At 37.7% G+C, this 6,881-nt stretch overlaps 1 protein-coding gene across 2 annotated transcripts in view; it reads left to right on the top strand.

The window, feature by feature from the left end:
• The window catches only part of NKAIN3 (sodium/potassium transporting ATPase interacting 3), a 631,576-nt gene that overhangs the window by 1,200 nt on the left and 623,495 nt on the right, over positions 1 to 6,881 (top strand). The gene's annotated exons all lie outside the window — the stretch shown is intronic.

Raw genomic sequence — 6,881 nt, 5'->3', positions numbered from 1 at the left:
AGACTCATTAACTGAGAGATGAAATAATGCTCTTTCTTTAATAGTTAGTCCTTGTTCCCATGAATGTATGAAAAGGTTTCACTTTTCTCGTGTCTCAGTGTTCCACTCTCCCATTAAAACCTCACTTTAGACGTGTTCTTCATTGTTTACATAATATGTGCATAATTTATGTGTTTATAGAGTTGAAATCAGTGGAAAGTTTGCTTTATGTCTATAGGCTAATCCCTTCTGTCCTGTTAAGGAGGACATATTATACAGAGGAGTTTCTTGAAAAATAATTTTAAAAATCACCTGGACATGAATGTTTTCTTTCACTAAGGAAAGAAGGTCATAGGATAATTTACACTTTGGTTATTAGAAATGAACATGGCTTATAAATTGGAAAAACTGAATAAATAGTCAACTCTTGAATATGCAAGATTGTCGTTAGGCACACTGGATTGTATAATGTATAATGGCATAATTCTTTCTGTTGTACATGGAAATAACACGTAAGGGTTTTTGATGCAGTGGGTTTATCAAGACAATTATGATTTCCTTAGTTGGTATTATAATATATGTGGTGATAATATGTTTGGTGTTTCATCTATCAGCCTGGAATGCCTCCACTTTCCACATACACTATCTCAACTGGTACAAATGCAAATTACTCTTTAAAACTTATCTCATAATTCTACCATTTCTATGAAGTCCTCCCTGGTGCTCCAGGTAAAATCACTCACTTCTTTTCCTTGAATTGCATAGCACTTCGCTTTTTCCTCTGTTGGATCACATTTCATCTTCTTAAATTATTTTATTTACCTGTATCTCTCATCTCTAGACAGTAAGCAACCTGAGGAGAAGGATTAAACATTGTTCATCTTTGCAAAACTTGAGAATTCTTAAGAGAGCTCATATTAGGAGCTGAAATGTATTTGCTGAATGTTTGACGGTAATTAACATTTGCAATCCATACAGGGTTTTAGTATAAACTGTTTTATTTTACTCCTAAAATTATGCTCTGAGGAAGGCACTCATATCACTAGTTGGCAGATAAGGAAGGTGATACTCAGAGTTAAACAACTTTTCCTAATCAATAGTTTTCTCATGGTAGAGACAGGGATGGTGGTAAACCTTTAATAATTGGATCTCAAACAAAACAAGTGTGTATTATATTGCATACATTATTACATTATGATATTGTATAATACATTATATATAATGTGTTTAAAGAATGTAACACTCACTTGACTATATATATACACATATGAATGTATATATATGTGTGTACATATATATATATAAAATGTTCTTTATTGTAAATTTTATATAGCCAGTTTAATGCTGACAGTATTTTTTTGTTGAATTTGGTAAATGCTTCATTCTGTAGTTCTGACATGAATGCTGGATGATATTTTTATTTACTTTGAAGAGTAATAGGAAAGTGAAACAAGGAAGTCAGTATTGGAATTTCACTCCATCAGTGATGTGATGTTGGTTCACAACCTCAGAAACCTCTGGGGTGAAAATCAGAACTGGCCCCCATACACGGAAAGGAGGAGAGACTGAAGAAAGAAGCAGGCCACTCCAGACTGGTAGATGGCAGATTTCATAAGCAAGGTAACTTACATATGAAGTTGCTGCAAGTTGAGTAGATCGTTGCGCCTGCCTACTAGAATCTTAAAAGTTTAAACAGTCCTTCACTGTGTTCACTCATGTATATCATCTCGATGGTCTGAACAGCACACTGCTTTCTCAAGGCTGTGTCCTTGAAATGACTCCCACAGTGGGCAAGATGTACATTCCAGGACAGGGGAAGAAGTAAGGAGGCTTGGATAGTCCTGGTCCAGCTCGAGGGTCAACTGGCAGTCATGTCCTCTCAATGACCTCCTCCTTCAGCAGATTCTTTGCTGAGTTGGGTAATCATTTTCACATGCTGGAAAATTTCCTCAATTTTTTTGTGTGCTATTGACAGGATCATGACATGACACATTTTGGGTTTAATATGTGTTATTAGAAAACATTCTCCATGGCTTTCTGAAGCCTAGGTCATCAACAGAACAGAATTACACCCTGATTTTTAGCATTTGCCAATTTCTTTGGTGTAAATATTCCACCTTGACCAGTTTGAAGTACACCATTACATAGTATTTCTAGCACACAGATAAAATAGGCATAAATAACCTCAAAAGCGTGGCGAAAGTAAAACACAGTAAAATAGGAAGGGATACGTTTTACATATTTCGTACCTCTGTTTTAATATTATTTACTTGAATTTAAGTTTATATTATTTAATTGTTAATAATGGCTCTATTTAACAACTGGCTCACAAAATCATAAAAATGTAACCGACTCTCTGAGCCAGTATAAGCCTACTCCAACATGCCACCGGGTAAAAAGATCTAGTCTTCTTTCCACTGAAACCAGCTGTCATTTTTTTCCCTTTCATGTTTTTTTTTTTCCTGCTCCCACCAACTGTTGGAAGTTGGAGGTTATGAAGCAGTAAATAGGAGTGGGTGTTGAGAGAAGAATGGCATGTGGAGAACACATTTGCTGAAAAGAATCTACATGCTAATGACTAGGAGTAACTGTGCAGGTCATTAAAAGATTGCACATTAGCTCCTTCTAAAAGTTAAAGGAGCAAGGGAAAGTTTTTATTATCTCATTCACATTTCCTCTAAGCCCCGCTCCAGAGTGAAACACCAGGTTGGGAATAAGAATTGGAGAGAACTCATTTACAGGCTAGTGTATTTGGGTGAGCTTTGCTTTGCAAAATCTCGGTCTTTCCACTTTCTTCTTTTTCTTGGTCATCTCCCATCATTACTTGTTCTCCATGCTTCTACCCCTAAGCAGATTTGTGCATTTGCCCCAGGTTTTACATTCCTGTTCTTAATTCTGCTAAATGAATTTAGAGAGAAATTGAAAAGCCCAAATGCACATCCATAGAAAAGTGTGCCGAGTCAGTCCTTTCTGAAAAAGCCATTCACCACTGTGTAAAGGATTCATCAAGTGACCTAACAACTTTTAAATATATTTTTTGTGAGGATACTTTTCCTTTTGCTCGTTTTCAAATAATGTGTATTCTATGATTGTGTATGTGTAATCTAGAAATAAAAAGGAACACCTGATCATAGACTTTTAGTAAATTATTTTTAGTCACCACATTTGAAGAAGTCTTGATTACATTTTTTAAAGTCTAAAATTGACTCCACATGCCACAGAACCATCTTCTTATAGTGGCCCCACCGAAGTGTTGAACTTACTAGGTTGGCAGAGATTGTTCCCACAGAGCTTAAGACATTTTCTTGATATCACAAGAGGTGACTTGAAGACACATTCAACAGAATTTTTGTCCCTGGCTATTGTATTACCAGAGGACACTTACTGCTCCTTGCATCACTTTATGGAAAGGTGACAGCCATATGCCTTTTAGGCCTAATAATCAGTGCAACAAAATTCAGAACTTTCACTTTACAGATCTGTAGTAACAGAAAACTTTGGAAGATTTATAGAAAACACACAGCTTTGATCACATTCATAGGCCATATGCTTTTATTTTAAAGAACATCCTCTCAAATTAAAGAAAACTAGTGTTGTTGTTATTGTTTTCCTCACAGTGAAAACCAAGTTAACTTTCTCTCCATACCACATTCAAGCTATCTTGTCACCACCTGCGACCCAGTAATGCTGAGGTAAAATGTGTTGAGAGGTGTCTGAATGATGATGGTGTCCTTGTGGTAACATGTTTTAAACTTAGTTTTGTGAAATGTAGCACTCATCTGGTCTACGTATTTGGCAGTGGATGCAGAGAGACATTTATTTTACTATGTAGATATATTGATACTTTTGCTTTAACATGTTTTTCATTTTATCAGCTCTTTCTTTTCTCCTGTGAAATATAATTCTTAACCATTTAGTTTCCATTCCTTTTCTTTCTTTTTTTTTTTTTTAAGATTTTATTTATTTATTTGAAAGGGAGAGAGAGAGAGAGCACAAGTAGGCAGAGTGGCAGGCAGATGGAGAGGGAGAAGCAGGCTTCCCGCCAAGCAGGGAACCCGATGCAGGGCTCGATTCCAGGACCTCAGGGTCATGACCTGAGCCGAAGGCAGCTGCTTAACGGACTGAGCCACCCAGGCGCCCCTCCTTTTCTTTTTTTAACTTTTTTTTTTTTTTTTTTTTTTTTTATTGAGAGAGACAGAGAGAGAGCATGAGAGAGAGGAGGGTCAGAGAGAGAAGCAGACCTCCCGCCGAGCAGGGAGCCCGATGCGGGACTTGATCCCGGGACTCCAGGATCATGACCCGAGCCGAAGGCAGTCGCTTAACCAACTGAGCCACCCAGGCGTCCTCCATTCCTTTTCTATATTGAAAAACTCTAGTTCATCTTATGAAACTGAGGAAAGTTTAGGGAAATAAAATAATGCCTAATAATGGACTGGAGTTATAACGTGGTTGCTGCTGAAATCCTTAAGATATTCTTTCTGCATTAACAATTTTTTTTGTTTTTTTACAAATCAAGATCCATTTATAGCTCTCTTGTTATCTTATTATTTAAGTATACATTCAGAGTATTGGATTTGCTTGGGAAATATTCTATTCTTATGGTCTTATTATAGGTTGAATTGTGTCCTCCCCCCGTCCTCATTTTTATTTTGAAGTCTTCTCCTCTGGTAATTTAGAATCTGATCTTATTTGGAAAAAGGGTAATTGCAGATGTAATTAGTTAGATGAGGTCACATTGGAGTAGGGTGGGCCCCTAATCCGTATGACTGGGTCCTTATATAAGGAGGAAACTTGGACACAGATATGCACAGGGGAAGAATGCCATATAACGAGGAGAGCAGAGGTTAAAGTGGTGGTTCTACAAGCCAAAGTTTGCCAGCCAACCACCAGATGCTAGGATAGAAGTGTGGAACAGATTCTCTCTCCTGGCCCTCAGAAGGAAATAACCCTTCCAAAACCTCGATATTAATCTAGCCTCCAGAACTGTGAGACCATGTATTTTCTGCAGTTTAAGCCACTCAGTTAGTGCTACTGTATTATGACAGCCCTAGCCAACTAATACTGATCTTTTATTTTTTTATTTTCTTAGGACACTAATTCACATATTTCTTTGTGTTTATCTCTTTGTGTATGTGCTAATTCTTTTACTGGATTTTAAGTGCACAAAGGGCAAAGACTTTGATTTACTCACAGGATTTTCCATTCTGCCCTACAAAGGGTAAGCACTCAGTAAATATTTGGAGAATAAATTAATGCATGAATGAATAAACTTCATGGAATTTTTTAAATGTGCCATACATTGTTCTAGGTACTTTATATCTATGAAATCATATAGTTCTCACCACCACTCATTTTAGAGATTGAGAAATTAAGGCAAAGAGAGTTTGAGTAACATGCCCAGAACCATACAGCTGGAACCAGGGTTCAGATTCGAGTCTGTACTCTCTTTACTTTGTTCTGTGCTTCCTAGACTTGAAATAATCAACAACATTCAACAAATATTCGAGTCCCTAAGCATGTGTGTGTGAATTATATCTGAGGGCTGAAGGGCTGTCAATGCATATGTAAACAAAGATTAACTAATCACAGATGTTGTTAAATGTCATTAAGGAGATGAAAAGTGTACTTCTTAGATGGGGTGGTCAGGATGACTTATCAGAATTTGGAAGCTGAGTCTGAAAGAATGACCAGGAGTTAGTCATACAAAGAGAGGGGAACCATTCTCAGCAGAGGAAACCCAATGGACAGAGTCTCCAGTTTTAAAATTGCATGGTATGTTCCTAGGTGTACAGGAGTCCAGTGTGGCTAGGGTGTGGTAGGAGAGAGTGCATGCTATGACACGGCATTGGCCACATGCTTTGACACCTGACTTTGTTTAAGGAGCAATGTGCGTCCATTGGAGCATTTTATTTTATTTTTTTCAAAGATTTTTTATTTATTTATTTGTCAGAGAGAGAGAGAGGGCACAAGCAGGGGTAGTGGGAGAGGGAGAAGCAGGCTCCCCACTGAGCAAGGAGCCTGATGTGGGACTCGATCCCAGGACCCTGGGATCATGACCCGAGCCGAAGGCAGATGCATAACCAAATGAGCCACCCAGGTGTCTCCATTGAAGCATTTTAAACAGAGTCATGCCATCATCTGACTTACGTTTCAAAATACTCTCACTGCTGAGTAGAGAACAGATTAGAGGGAAACCAGAGGAGATGGGAGACAGGATGCTCTTCTGTTATTCTGAGCAAGAGATAATGCGAGTCAGGCGCATGTCATAACAGAACAGATGGGGAGAGGATGGACTTGAGACGTGATTTAGGAGGTAGGAAGCCCAGGACTTGCTGATCTACACATCTTGTATAACAGAATATAATGGGTGTTTTTTATTGAAAGTGTGAGAACTGGGTGTTGTGGAGCAGGAGTGTTGTCTGGAGGCATAAAAGTTCTGTTTGAGACACTTTGGGATTCTGATACCTAAGGCCAAGTAGCTGTAACGTTTGTGAGCTTGGAACTCAGAGGGTAAGACTGAACCGAATATTCAGAATTGAGGATCATGAGCAATATTGGTATTTAAAGCTCTGGATGAGATCACTCAAGAGAGGGAGCGTAAGGATAAATGAGAAAAGAACCAGAAAGGGGACTCAAAATTGTAAAACTGAGAAAATGGAAGTGAGCAAAGTGCACCAAAATGGAAATATTTATATATACTTGTCTTACTTTATTCTTCATAAAATATCAATTACTATTGATTTTTTTTTTGGACTTTTCCCCAATTTTAATCAAATCATTTTCATTCTGGTCACGTCCATGTCAGTTTTTGTTTGCCTAGTTTATTTGCTTGTTTGTTTTGTTTTGTTTTCCCCTAAGAGGATAATCCTTATCGTAAGATTTTGAAAAATAAATTACTTTTT

This window comes from Mirounga angustirostris, unplaced genomic scaffold (genome assembly GCF_029215605.1).
Source record: "Mirounga angustirostris isolate CCGP_5_RB_7025 unplaced genomic scaffold, mMirAng1.0.hap1 SCAF_4, whole genome shotgun sequence".
Classification (NCBI taxonomy): Eukaryota; Metazoa; Chordata; class Mammalia; order Carnivora; family Phocidae; genus Mirounga; species Mirounga angustirostris.
The sequence above is the reverse complement of the archived record's forward strand: the minus strand, read 5'-3'. Positions and strand labels throughout refer to the sequence as shown.